Below are 13,556 nucleotides of genomic sequence, written 5' to 3' on the forward strand. Positions count from 1 at the left end.
AAGGAGGCTGGCGGTGGGGGTGGAGGCGGTGGCGGCAGCAAGGACGAAGCAAGAGACACGTGGAGGCAATAATACCCGTGTCACGCAGGGAGGAGCCCGTGCTAAACAGCGGTGGGGGCAGAAACCCGTGATGCCGCATAAACCTTCACAAGAAACACACGCCGCTGTAATAACCATCATTTCTCCGGCCCAAAAAATTGTATCAATAGAGAGAATTAGGGCGACGTCTTCTCATCTGGAGCTCCTGGCTGATGGCCGTCAATAGCTGCTGACCACCGACTCCCCAGCTAAGTGGCCGAGCCTGCACTGGGTGCCTGATGGTGGGAGAGGAGGGAAAGGGAGGCGAGAGGGGGCGGCGCACGTGGAGGAAAGGGACTAGGAGTAGAAGGGGGAGGAGGGTCGAGTGGAGGGTGATAAGTGAGGGAAGAAAGGGACGGAGGGTGATGGATGATGCAGGGAAATGGGAGACCCCACAAAGGTGCTCCACCAGACCTATGTATGTATGTATGTATGTATGTATGTATGTACGTACGTGCGCTGTATAGTGGAGGATCATGTTCTGAAGCCTGGACACGCTGCAGGATGAGGATTAGACACACTGTAGAGGAGAGAGAGAGATGAAGGAAACTAGATGGAGACGAAGAGACTGAAACATGTCTTAAGAGGAAATAAACTGAAAGAAAAAAAAAAAAATAGCCCGGCAGAGGTGGAATCAACCATCACGAAGGAACATGAAGCACTGCAGGAGGAAACTAAATGCGAAAAATTACAGCAATATTAAGAGGAAAGACATATACTAAAAAAAAAAAAAAAAAAAGAGGAAAAAAGAAAGTGGAAGGAGAATAAAACATAAAGAGCGAACAGTAAGAGAAAAGAGAATCACAGAAGCACAAGAATCTTAAAACAACCAATCTTAACACGCCCATTAATACACTACCTAGGTTCAAGAATGCACTGTGAACAACAACACGGCGAGGAGTAGAACAAATCACATGCCGCTGTATGGAAACATTTACTGCAATTCCTCTATACGCAAACCTACAGCAGCAGTATTGAAACACCACTGACTCTTCACAATTCCCTTTTATTTCCTATTTTTAATCCATTTTTGCTGCATCCGCTTCACCTTCTCTTGTTTCATTACTCCTTCAGTTTACTTCCTTCTCAATTACTGTCTTATTCTTTGGGCATCATAAGTCTGTTCTTTTTTCTGTGTGTTTCTCTTTCCTGTGTCTCAGTCCCTCCTGGTAATGTTTCCTGTCTGCTGGTCATTTCAGTCACCAGGTGTTTAGCGCGTTACCTTGACTCGTATTTACCTTAGTAATACATTTTATCTACTTTAGTGTCTTCTTGCGTCAAGTTTTTTTTTTTTTTTTTTTCCTCGTTCAATTGTTTCAAGGATTCTTTTTTTTAAACTCTATACTTTGTCATTCGTTTCACTGCGGAAAGAGAAAGAAAAAGATACTCAGTCAGGAAAAAATGTGTTTCCGTCTTCGTATTCTGCCTGTTGTGTTAGTAAGTATGGACAAGAACGCATATTTTTCTTTATTTTTTCTTTCTATAAAATCAAAAGACACGTGCTTCTCTTTGTGCTTATATGCGGCCTGCTTATCAGTTCCGGATTCTGTTTTTACGTTCTAATTCTGTCCAGTTTTCAGTGGTCATTTCTCCATTCCGAATTCATGCTGTTTCCTTTGATCCTCCTCCTCTTTCTCCCTCCTCTCCTCCTCTTGCTTGTATCTTCAGTCGAACAGCCAATTTTCGCTATCATTCATCCCATGTCGAACGTAACTACTAAATTGCTCGTTCTAATGTAAATGGCCAGAGTAATCACCCACGTGTGCGCAATTGTGGTCAGTCGGGCTGGTAAATTGCGACTTCAAGTGGAGAATCGTAAGAAAAAAAGAGAAAGAAAAAGAAGAAGCCTCTTACAATACCCATCCTTCACGTGGCCCCACAAACTACTCCTCACTCCCCTCCCCTTCCCCCCCCCCGTCTCTCTTCACCTCTGTCCACCTCCCTCCACTCCCCCTCCCTCCCTCCTTCACTCACTCACTCCTTCCCTTCCTCTCCCGCTACCCTGAACCAAATGGCCATTTATTTTTCTACATTTGTAAGTATCAGAAAGAGGTTTGATTCCATATATTTTCTCAGTCTTGCTCCGTGAACGAGTGGCGGCATTCAATCCGTCAAGCCTCGCAATAATTCCCTTTGTTAATGTATGAGGAGCAAAAAGCGTCCGATTTCTTTTGCAGAACTACTCTAAAGGGTCGAAGTGCTCAGAATAAAGTATTCGGGTATAAAAATGGAAGATAAGAAAAATAAACGCGAAAATTCCCGGAAAATCTAACAGCACACAGAGAAAAGTTGTGTTCCAGAAACTCGGACGGCAAAATAATTCACGACACACGAGTAAACTGACCACTCTGGGACGACGCTCGCACACACACACACATACACACACACACACACACACACACACACACACACACACACACCTTAGGGGGCAACGCACACTCCACCACAAGTTATTTCTCCCTTGAGTGTTGTGAGGAGTGATGTTTTCAGCTGATCTCTCTCTCTCTCTCTCTCTCTCTCTCTCTCTCTCTCTCTCTCTCTCTCTCTCTCTCTCTCTCTCCCTCTCTCTCTCTCTCTCTTTTTCTCAATCCCTTAATTATATCTTAGCTCACCTAAAACACTTCATCTTCCTTCATTTGATCTCTTTAATAGATTCTAATTCCATCACACAATCCACATCTTTCTCCCTCCTTCCTCTCTCTGTATATACTCCACCTTGTTCTCTCTGATACCACTTCCCTCCCCTCCCTGTACACTCTCCCTCGCTCCTCACGCGGGATCCTCTTTCTTACCGCTAAGCACTGCAATATCCTTTATCTATATCAACTAGTCATCATCACTATTACACCGTATTTCCCACCTACACGCGTTTCATCCTCTTTTTCCTCCTTCCTAGCACCATTACGACCTTTCCTCCCTCACACAGCCAGTGCTCTTTTTCCTCAACTCTTATCTAGCCGTTTCATCTTTCCCTCACCGCCTTCTCTTTCTCGTCCCACCACTACACCTCCTTCTGGTTCCTCACCCCGCTGGCCTCACATCCCCGCCATACGTACCAATTAGGCATTAAGCCCCGGGGCTACACTGGACACAAGAACAATCCCATAGGAACTCTGGGCTTAACTTCTGATTAAGTACGGTGAAGGGACATGAGCCCTGCTAATACGGGAGATTACACGGCGGAGGAGACGATGGAGAGAGTAAGAGGAAAGAAGGAAAGAGGGAGAAGATAAGGAGAATATAGAAGGGGGGGGATGTCTTGGGTGGATAGAAAAGGTATTAAGGGAGAAATAAAGAGTGTAAGAAAAGGTAAAACAGAGGAAAGGACAGGAAAATGACTGAGAATTAAGGAAATACATAAAGAGTAAGAAGGGAGAAGGAAAGAGGGAGAGGATAAAGAGAATACATAAGGAGGAGAACGTCTTGGTAGAAAAGGAACTAAGGGAGAAATAAAGAGAGTAGGAAAGGGAGAGGAGATAGTAGGGATACGTTGTTACAGGAATGTTATAGAGGGGAAAAAATGCTTCGAATAGGGAATGAATGAGATCACACGTGTCTAGAGGAACATGTGGAGATACTTTATAAATAAAACAATAAATGTGGCATTTAATGAAAAAAAAAAAAAAGCTAGATAACATAGCGTGCATATGAACATTAACAAAATATAAGTGACATGGCAAAAATGCAAAAAAAAAAAAAAGAATAAATAAACATAATAAAGAACACAGGTAACATAACTGTCTTTATGAAAAAAAAAAAACATACAAGAACAAAACACACAAAACACACACACACAAAAAAATGAAGAATTAAAATACAATTATGCCCAGACTCTTCCACTCTATCTCCACATTTCCAGACTTCATTACGATCAGAGAGACAATAAAAGAGAGAAACATTCCAATTACAAAGAGAAAATGGGTTTAAAAAGCTGGTCCGGAACAATTAAGCGATCACCTGAGGATCTAAAACAGAGTTAATCAAGCGAAGACAATAAGGGAGCCATAATCACCTGTAGCAGCACCATCAGGAGGGAGAGGAAAGGGGTGAGGGGAGGAAAGGGGTGAGGGGAGGAAAGGGAGTATAGATGGGCGAGGTGGTAGGTTCCATTACACACAAGACTGAGGGAGGAGAGGTGAGGGAAGGAAGGACAAATGAAGGGATGGGAGGGAAAGGGGAAGGAAAGAGGGTGAATTTTCATTAAGCTTCTCGACTACTGACATGAAACTCTCACTAATTAATGTATTTCTTTGCCATCTGTTTCTTTTTTTTTTTTTTTGTCTTGTCTTTAATTCTTTCCTTCCTCTTTTTCATCATCATCATCATCATCATCATTTTTCTCCGTCTCCCTTTCTCCAATCTCTTATTTCTCTTATTCACCTTCCTTTTCTACTTTCTCCGCCTATCCTCCGTTTCTTCCTTTCATTACTATTATTTTTCTCCATTCTCTCTCCTTTTCTTGCAAATTATCCCTTCATTTTCCGCCGTCCTTCTCATTCTGCCTCCGCCCTCACTCGTTTCACTTTCCTCCCTCTCATTCTTACTCTCCAGCTCATCTCACTCTCTTTATCTTCCTCCTCGACGCCCTCCCCTTGCGTCCCTCACTTCTCCATCTTTCTCTCTTTCCTTCCTTCTTTCTTTCCTTCCACTCTAAACGGTAAACTTTCCCCCAAATGACTCACTTTCTCTACTTCTCCCAAGTTTAATTAATTTATTCACCTGCACTTTCATTACAGTAAACCCGCAATAATGAGTGATAAATTCGGAGGCTGCGGGCGGGACGGTAAAGGCCGCTGTGAGGTTCATCAACTCGCATCTCGACCCAACTATTGTCCTGTGTCGCATTTTCGGAGTTTCCCCAAAAGGATCATAACTCGCCGTGGATCTGGCCTAGGCGGTGAACGAAAAGTACTGCGACGGGACGAAGATGTGCCGGGTTTAGGAGCACCTCGGGGACCCTGTCCGTGAAAACGCAACATAGCTCAGAATTAAGAAATAATTAGGACCCGGGTGAGTTACTAGGAATTAGGAATCGTGCCGGGCTGGGAGTTCCTTCTGGGAATAGCGCAGGGTTGGGGGGAAGGTTTCTTGCCAGGACGTCCCCTTCTTGCGCTTCCCTCACTGACAATTCCCTGGGAGGCTGGAAAGGAGCACCGCGCGGCTGTTTGATGATTCCTGACAAAGGTTTCGCGGCGGAGTCTCCTCGTCTGGCTCAAGTGGATCAGAGAAGTATCGGTGGTCGTGAAGGAAGGAGACAGAGGAGGAGGGAACGCTTGGTGGTGAGGAGTCTTCGTCTTGACTGCCATACACCTCTTACTTGTATACTAGATAGTGCAGTTCATCCTAGTCAGCTCTGAAAGGGAGAAAATGTTGCTGCTTGTTCTATTGTATTCCACTATGAAGAGTAAACAAATGCACAAAGACCATTCAAAAGAGCACCTTATTCCCAAAACCAAGAAAACTACTATGAAAATCTCACCAGCACAACCACAACGAAACTACAGTGAAAAGAAAGACTTGCACACAGCTTCATTTGCTTCACTTCACATGCTGTTTATCCTCATCACAACACTCACACAATCAGGGTCTGTCTGCATGGTGACGCGGCGCCCATCGATCATGCACTAAGTGAAGGCGACGTGATGAACCGCTGCTCGGGGCGTGGGTGGCGAGGGCAGCGAAGAGGGTGTTGAAGGTGTAATGGGACGAGGGTATGAGTCAAAGGATCATATTCTGAAACACTTCTGCGCAACACCCCCATTAACTTCAAAAGGCTCTAGTTACAGTTGTACGAATTTTGAAAGGTGTTTTTATGGTTCTAGTGACAGACTGACAATATTTCTATATTATTAACTCTTTCACAACGATATACTACAATTCACGACGCTAAAAACAATGTACAGAATATTTTAGAGCATCTACACCCCCACTAACTTCAAAAGGCTCTAGTTACAGTTGTACGAATTTTGAAAGGTGTTTTTACAGTTCTAGCGATAAATTAATAAGATTTCTATATCATTAACTCTTTCACAGCGATATACTACAATTCACAATACTAAAAACAATGTACATAATCTTTTAGAGCATCAACAAGAAAGAAGAGGATGAAAAGAGTAGATTATCCAATGTGTAGGCAGTATCATGCTCAGAGGTGGCTGTACAATAGATAATGAATGCTTGAGAGAAGTTTGTAATTAAAAAAAAATATGTCAAATAGTAGTGAGAATCCGGCTGATCATCTCTGTGGCATTAGAAAATTGTCGTGATGAGAGAGCTAAGCGTTTCTGAATGCGAGCCAAGATGTGAAGGTGTCACTAGTGGTTAGAAGAGCATGTGCGTGTGTCGTGATGTGGTATTATAAGCATGAGAGTGTCGCTGAGGTTAAGGTGTCAAAATGTAACAGTGTGCTTTAGTAAGATAATGAAGGGGTGTAAGCAGCTTGTAAATACGTATATAATATGAAGGTGGGGAGAAGTAAGATGTGCATGAGGCGGCGCGAGTAGTCTTAACATGTGAGGGGGACGCAGGACTAAACAACACAGGGAAGGGGAGGGAGAGGGACGGGGCGGTGCAGGGAGGTAGGAGACGGGAGGGGAGGCAGGTACCGAAACGGAGGAAGAGAAGAAGGAGGAAGAGAATTACAGGTTAACCAAACACCAACAGAGGAGGAGGAGGAGGAGGAGGAGCGAGGAGAAGACAGAGGAGGTTAGTGTCGTGTCCTCAGTCCAGGTTCACACCAATTGGACTGTTTTAATGCCGTCCAAAGATGCGATTAACCAAGCACTTTCCCATCGCTTCCTCTGACAATTAGCAGCAATGACAGGGTAGAGGAAGGCGGCGAGACTTTTTCCCCTTCAAAACGACCCACACCAACCCAGCACACAGGCGGAATCTCACCCTTACAACAACACCCCGGAGTCAGTCACTGTCTTGGCCCGTGAATTATTCAAATCACCGTCAGACCCACGGTTATAACTACCATAACTACCGTGGACGAGCAAATGTACCAAATTTCGCTTCATTGTGGTGTGAATAAATACAAGACTGGAGGCGATCTCTGAGGCTCCGCTCCTCGCATGACGGTGGCGGCGGTGGTGGCGGTGTTCTAAAGGTGTTTCCCGCCTCCTCTGTACACTCCTGTCTGCCTCAACCCAGTCTCCGGAAGCGTCTGGCAGAGCTATGGCCCCTTGTTTTGGCTGACGGTGGCCCGACCCACGCTCTCCCCCGCAGCGGGTCTCACTCGCTATTCCGCCGCCAAGGAGCCAGTCAGGTAACGGGCGATTCTACGGTTCCTGTACACTTCCTGCCTCGCAACATCCGGGTACAAAAGTGAGTTCATCTTGACTGATGGATGGACTGACGGTGTATGTGTGTGTGTGTGTGTGTGTATTTGTTTGTCTTGTGTGTGTGTGTGTGTGTGTGTGTGTGTGTGTGTGTGTGTGTGAGCTGGGTGAGGGGGAAGGAAAATTGGCCCGCTCAATCAAGCGTCAGTAATGACCAAGTATCATCCACTAATACAGAAGACTCCCCCACAGGCGCTGCCACAGGGAAGCCTTGCCACGACCACAGGCGCCACACACACACACACACACTCACACACACATAGTTGGTACACTCGTCACGTCCCTACAATCCTGAAAACAATCGATTCAAGTAAGTAAACTCGGCACAATAAAATGCTTCATATACTTCAAAACGGGTAACACCGAACTGCGCCTCCAATCCATTACAAAATAAGCAACGAAAATAACATAAGCACTGAGGAATCCGCCAGTACAACTACATCATTAACACCTGGAAAAAAAAAAAACATAAAGCAACAAACCAAAGTAGACACTCTTGCAACTCACCAGGTACTAAGAAATAAAAAAATAAATAAATAAATAAAACAGACGTATGGCTAACTTCTATTCGTGTTAGTTGCAAGGACGCTTTCACCAGCCAGAAAAGTCGCATGTCCAGAACCTGATGTGTTTTGGCTAATAGAAGTGAATTGTACCGCCTAGAGCAGCACGGGAGCCCGGCACGTACTTCCAGTGTTCGTGATTAGCCAAGACAGAGAGAGGCGTGTGCCGCAGAAACGCCTCGCACACCTGAACTGAATTTTACAAGACCTTCACGTAGCTCTTCCTCTTTCTTCGTCTCCTATTTTCTCTCTCTCTCTCTCTCTCTCTCTCTCTCTCTCTCTCTCTCTCTCTCTCTCTCTCTCTCTCTCTCTCTCTCTATTCTGTTTCCTTCTTTTTTGCTTCCTGGTTCTGTTCTTTTACTCTCGTTTTATCATTTTTTCTTGTCATAATTTTCCTCTCATTTTCTCATTTCTTTCTATCTCCCATGCTTCACGTATCTCTTTGTTTCTTTTTTTCTCTCTCTCTTTCGTTTCTTTCTTTTTTGCTTCCTGGTTCTATACTTTTATTCATTTTTTTGTCATCTTCCTCCCTTTTTATCATCCTTTCCTATCTTCCTTCTATTCACTTCACCTACCTCTCTTTCTTTGTCTTCTTGGTATTTATTCGGTTTATTTATCCCCTTCTTTCTGGTTTTCGTGAACTTCTTTCTTTTTTTCATTTTCCCTCTTTATCACTTTGTTATTTTTCCACTTCTTTCTTTGTTACATTTTCTAGCCTTTTACTCTCCTCCCTCTTCTTCTTCATGGTCGTTTTGTACCTGTTTCTCTAATTAACTTTATTCTTTCACTTCACGCAACTTTTTCTTCCTCCATTTTCTTCTTTCCTCCATTTTACTTCTCATCATTTTCTATTCCTTCTTCTCTCTGGTCTTGTACTCTCTTTTCATTTCATCATATTTTTTCTCACCATCTCCCTCCTATTATCCTCTTTTTTTTTTTTCCTCTTCCTCCTTCACCACCACCACCACCACCACCACCACCTCCTCCTCCTTTTACAACTAATCTCTTTACTGCCAATCTTACCCACTCTTCTTCCTCCCTTTCCTTCCTGTCTAGATTACTGTTTATGCTAATGGCATGGACTGATAACATGGAACAAACCCGCAATGACACTAACAAGAGAAAAAGTAAAAAAAAAGTTGAACATGCAATAAAACAGTTCAGTCAGCGAGATTACTTTTCCTCTCAAATTACCCACATGTCTGTCGTTATCATCTGAGGCGCCACTTAACCACCACTTCAAGCCGTGCCATTTTCCCCATCAACTCCATCTCTTGTTGTATCTTTCCTTCAGGTTCTTGTTTCCCCCCTTCATCTTTTGTCGCCGGTCATGAGTCGTCTGGAAACCCATTGCTCATTCCACTTTGTTCCACCCTCCCTCACTCCCTCCCTCCTGACCCTTAATTAACTCTTAGCTCACCTGTGTCGCCGGCCGCTTCCTTTCCGCCAGCCCAGGAGGCATCACACGTCACGTACTAACCTGAAATAACAGAGGGAAAAAAGTTAATTACCTTCTACTAATGGCGGGTTGACAAGGGGACGATTGATAAGGTCGAGTTGGTTGGGTTAAGATGCAACACTTCACACTAGGACGATGAGAACGAAGGTGACTCCATGTGGGATAACAAAGGACGAGGAGGTTTGTGATGAAGGATGAGAGGTGGGAAGGAAGAGAAAGAGGAGGAGGAAATAAGGAGTCTGCACGGGGTGAGTGTGAGGACTGAGAGGTGAGGTAATGAGAGAGGTGGATGATAACTGAGGGTATTCCTGGGACAAAAAGGTTGATGATAAAGACGTGAGTGTTGGTGGTGTTGTTGGTTTTCGTACGAAGAGGAGGAGGAGGAGGAACAGGAGGCGTTGAATGAGAGATGACATGGAGTGAAGGATACACTTCCTCTACCGGACCCGTACATTAGGATAAGAATCAACAGGAGTATTATCTCTACGCAGCGTGTAATAATGATTGCATATGGAGAAACAAGGGGGAGTTATTCCGGTAGTTGGGAGTCGTTGTGGTGGTGGTAGCGACAATAACCCGTGGCTATGGTTGGGGAACGTGTGGAGGAGATGAGCTGACAGTCCTGGTGGTTACAGTGGTCATGGTAACACGTGTGGCGGATGTGGTAGTGGTATTGGGGTTAAAGCCATGCGGTGATTGTGGACGTGGTGATATGGTGGTGCTGTATAGTTAACGAAGTTTGAGAGTGAAGGTAGTGGTAGCTGTAGCAAACACGTGTGGCGGAGGAGGAGGAGAAGCAGGAGGAGAGAGGGAGGTGTTGGTAGTGGTGGTGGTAACATAATGTCACGGTGGTGGTCGAGACGATGACAGTAATGAACCACCAAGACGCACATGGTGATGAAGGGAAGGCTTACATCAGAGCACAAGGAGCAGCATTTCGTCACCACCGCACCGCCGTTCCCCATCACAGCACCACCCGGAAAGAAGCGCAGGGTCCAAATACTCGTCTCTCCTCCCCACCGGTCACCCCCCTCCCTCTCCTCTCCCTCGTTGGCTCGATTTCCTTCCTTGTCCGAGCAGCGCCGCGGATCGGACCTGCCATGCTGACCGCCAAATACGAGGAAGACAAAAGGGAATTGATCGTCGGTGTCTATCGTGCAGGATATTGTACACCTGGCACGTCTCTTGTCAGGAATGTACACCACACAGAACATGACTTAACCAATGTCGCTCGCGCACACACACACACACACACACACACACACACACACACACACACACACACACACAGCTACATGACGCCACACCACCTGACTCCCTTACTCTCTTCTCTCAGTCTCAGTCTTTTCTCTCAGTCACAGGTACACTAGAGGAGCGTAGCAAGACCCGCCTGTCCCACCACACACTTGAGGCATAAAAAAAGCCCTGCAAGACCCCACCACCGCCACCGACACCACATGTAAACAGACCACTGACGCACCAAGTGGGGAGGCTGACAAAACATTCCCGCGCAAGCTCTCCAAACACAGTATCATAACCTACTAATTGCCAGCTGCGGGGGGAACAGTGCGGAACTCAAGCAAAAGGAGAGTGTTTTCCTATTCTTCCGAGAGGTTAAGGTAAGTTACCCCTTCAGAGAGCGACAATAAAGGCGTGTTTTTCTTTCCTACTTTTAAATGGTGATTGCTAAAGCCAGAAACATTAAGAGTGTTGATGTTGGCAGCCGTGTCTCTCCTTTGCTCCCTTTCCAAACCTAGCCCTCATAACCTGCGTCTATCAACATATCCTCTCCCAATTCCTCCCTTCCTTCTATAGTCCTTCCCTCCCTTCCCTCCACTTCATCCCTATCGCCCCTCCTCCCTTTTCTCTTCCCCTTCCTACACTGTCCTTCCCCATCCCTCACTCCCTGCTCTCCCCATCCTTCTCCTCCTCCCCTTCTCCGGCTCCCTCCACCTTGAATGGCATCAGGCTGGCCAAAATCTGATCCCACACCGCCGCCTACACGCCCCGGCTCACTGCGCACTCTGGCATACGTGTGACTAAGTGGTGTTATTTATAGGTAGGTTCAAGGGCCATAAATATATCATGGACCATTGCTGTAGATATTTTACGCTTGTTAAGAAAGAAAAGACGTACAAATTATGCCAAATAGAAGTCGCTGGACGGTTTATTATTTATATCATTGTTGGTAGCACTGATATATTATTATTATTATTATTATTATTATTATTATTATTATTATTATTACTATTGTTGCTGTTGATGCTGTTGCTGTTGTTGTTGTTGTTGTTGTTGTTGTTGTTGTTGTTGTTGTTGTTACTGTTGTTGTTGTTCTTGTTTTCGTTGTTGTTTTCATTGCAACCATTATTATTATTAGTAGTAGTAGCAGTAGTAGTAGTAGTAGTAGTAGTAGTAGTAGTAGTAGTAGTAGTAGTAGCAGTATCATCATTATCATAATCAACATTACCATTACACACACAGCTCATGTTCACCAATATATATACCATTAAATCAGCTAACTACTCGTCACAAGCACACTAAACAGCTCTCGTCATCTTTCCTTTACTTAAGTATTCCTCTCATTCCCCAAGACTTCCACTTCCCGCAGAAAAATCAACAGCAAGTCTCATCCTCAGCCTGCTCCTCCCCAAGCCATCCTTCCTCATGCCGCTGGACCACAAATGACTCCTCCCCACACTGCTCCCTAAAGCTGAGGCGGAGTAAATCCTCATCAGGCCTCAAGTTTGGCAAGGGGCGGGGAAGGAAGGAAGGAAGGAAGGGAGGGAGGGAGGGAGAGAAAGAAGGGAGACAGGGGAGAAGGGAGGGCAGTTGGGAGAGAACGAGGGAAGGAGGAGGGGAAGCAGGGGCGTGAGGGGTGACGTCCTGTTTACATTACACGGTGGAATGACCTTCCGCGTCTCCCTAACAAACTCTTAATGAAATATACATCACTACCTCCGCCCTGGCCTCCGCCGCCCATCCTCCTCCTACCACTCCTCCCACTACTACTAATCTTCCTCTTCCCCCTCTTCCTCCTCTTCCTCCTCCCCCTGCTCCTCCTCCTCCTCTTCCTCCTCCTCCTCCTCCTGCGCGGATCGAGTAGCGCCTCCCGGAGCTCCTGCTGGGGTTGCTGAGTCACAAGAGCACACGTGGCAGAAGATGCAGGCACCTATTTTTTTTTCTTTACTTACTATTCGTGTGTTTTCCAATGTGCTCTTATTTTGGTGCTCTCTCTCTCTCTCTCTCTCTCTCTCTCTCTCTCTCTCTCTCTCTCTCTCTCTCTCTTGGTGTGTGAGAGAGAGAGAGAGAGAGAGAGAGAGAGAGAGAGAGAGAGAGAGAGAGAGAGAGAGAGAGAGAGAGAGAGAGAGAGAGAGAGAGAGAGAGAGAGAGCGTGTCCCTGCAACACGTTATAATCCCCTCGGCGGTGTCTTCCCCTCACTCCCCCGTGGCTAAGGTCACTAAACCTTCCCCCGGGGTTCTTGTCGTCCTTCCCTGACCCTGACCAACTTTCTTGTACCGTTTGTTTACCTTCACTCCTTCTTTCTTTCTCTTCTCCTTCCTTCTCTTCCTCCTCCTGACACACGGCCTCAAAATAGCAGTGTACAATGAGAAGCTGGAAAAAAAAAACATTGCTATTTATACACGGTTTCTTTTTCTTTTTCCTTGTAGTGTTTGACCTGCGAACAGAAGGGAGCTTTTCATTAAGGTGGTATATCATAAGAAGACAGGTTCAAGACACGTACGTTCGTAGTAGAGCATTTATCCAGGTATGTGGGGATAGTAAGGAAGAAGAGGAGGAGGAGGAGGAGGAGGAGGAGGAGGAGGAGGAGGAGGAGGAGGAGGAGGAGGAGGAGGAGGAGGAGGAGGAGGAGGAGGAGGAAGGCGCACGCTACCATTCTCCAATGTCCTGCCTCTATTCCACCATGCCCTTTTCTCCCTTGATCGAGGAGGAGGAGGAGGAGGGAAAGGGAAGGAGAGGAGGAGGAGGAGGAGGAGGAGGAGGAGGAGGAGGAGGAGGAGGAGGAGGAGGAGGAGGAGGAGGAGGAGGGGGAAGAAGCACGCTATCCTTCCCCAGTGTCCTGCCTGCTCCTACACCTCCCTCACCGTGTCTGC

At 45.9% G+C, this 13,556-nt stretch overlaps 1 long non-coding RNA gene across 1 annotated transcript; it reads right to left on the reverse strand.

The window, feature by feature from the left end:
* Positions 1-3,158: 3,158 nt before the first annotated feature.
* LOC135106152 (uncharacterized) lies at positions 3,159-10,421 on the reverse strand. Its single transcript, XR_010271136.1, has 4 exons — positions 10,358-10,421; positions 9,405-9,464; positions 5,655-5,728; positions 3,159-5,431 (listed from the first exon to the last, which is right to left on the reverse strand). It is a non-coding gene; the product is annotated as an uncharacterized LOC135106152 (long non-coding RNA).
* Positions 10,422-13,556: the final 3,135 nt, after the last annotated feature.

The sequence above is a fragment of the Scylla paramamosain genome, chromosome 13, assembly GCF_035594125.1.
Source record: "Scylla paramamosain isolate STU-SP2022 chromosome 13, ASM3559412v1, whole genome shotgun sequence".
NCBI classification, from domain to species: Eukaryota; Metazoa; Arthropoda; class Malacostraca; order Decapoda; family Portunidae; genus Scylla; species Scylla paramamosain.